Here is a 1035-nt window from a genome sequence, read left to right as displayed (position 1 = left end):
CACACACACACACTCACACACTCACACACACACACACACACACACACACACACACATACACTCACGCTGAATGGCTGTCCAGGATGATCTGTTCTCTTCATTCAGCTCATGTTGTTTTGCTCCTCTAAAGATGCGTCTGATTCCTGCCAGACTGCACTGGTGTCCATGGAAACACTTTCACAGCCGTTTGAGGAGATTTTCCCTTGTTGAGTCATTATGGTGTATGAGGAGTGTGTGCATGTGTTCATCACACGTGTTTGTGTGTGTGTGTGTGTGTGTGTGTGTGTGACAGGTGAAGTACAGTCAGAAGAAGCTGCAGGCCGTCACTGATTTACCCAACCTGCTTCATCTGGGCCACGCGCTCCATGCCAGCAAACTACAGAGCAACGTACAGACTCTGATTCACTCGTCTGATGATTCTGTTACATTCTGCATCAGCTGTGATGATTAGTTTGTGTTGAGATTCATTTTGAAGCATCATTCGTTCACAGTATTATGTATATGTCCGTCAGGTGGAGTATAGGAAGAAGTATGAGGAGTCTAAGGGCCAGTACCTCCTCGCTCTGGACACGGCTGAACAGCGCCACCATAAGGAGAACGCTGTGCTGCACAGTCAGGTCAGTCTTCATTTAGTGTCACTGAGATTCTTGTATAGTCAAGTCAAGTCACCTTTATTTATACAGCGCTTTTAACTATACAGATTGTGTCAAAGCAACTTTACAGTATTAAATAGGAAAATAGTGTATCAATAATGCAAAAAAGCATAGACCAATGTAAAATATTTCAATATCTTTTAGTTTAAGTTGAAATAGAATAAACTTTAACTAAAATAAAAAAATTACAAAAAATATTTTGTTAGTCAAAGTTTATTTCACATGACATGTTTTTTATGGTTCTAGTTTTAGTGAACTATATAACCCTGGAATGAATGTGAAATATGAAGCAGGATGGTATTAATGAGGAGTGTTTATGAACATCTGTGATCAGTGGCGTGGGGCAGGGGACGAGTGCCGTTAGAAGTGGGGACTAGATCAG

At 41.3% G+C, this 1035-nt stretch overlaps 1 protein-coding gene across 1 annotated transcript in view; it reads left to right on the top strand.

Annotated features, from left to right (window-relative positions):
• Positions 1-1035, top strand: part of LOC107690865 (nebulette-like) — a 22703-nt gene that overhangs the window by 17969 nt on the left and 3699 nt on the right. The gene's annotated exons all lie outside the window — the stretch shown is intronic.

The sequence above is a fragment of the Sinocyclocheilus anshuiensis genome, unplaced genomic scaffold, assembly GCF_001515605.1.
Source record: "Sinocyclocheilus anshuiensis isolate Anshui unplaced genomic scaffold, SAMN03320099.WGS_v1.1 scaffold2375, whole genome shotgun sequence".
In the NCBI taxonomy this organism is placed as follows: domain Eukaryota; kingdom Metazoa; phylum Chordata; class Actinopteri; order Cypriniformes; family Cyprinidae; genus Sinocyclocheilus; species Sinocyclocheilus anshuiensis.
This window is presented reverse-complemented; position numbering and strand designations above follow the sequence as displayed.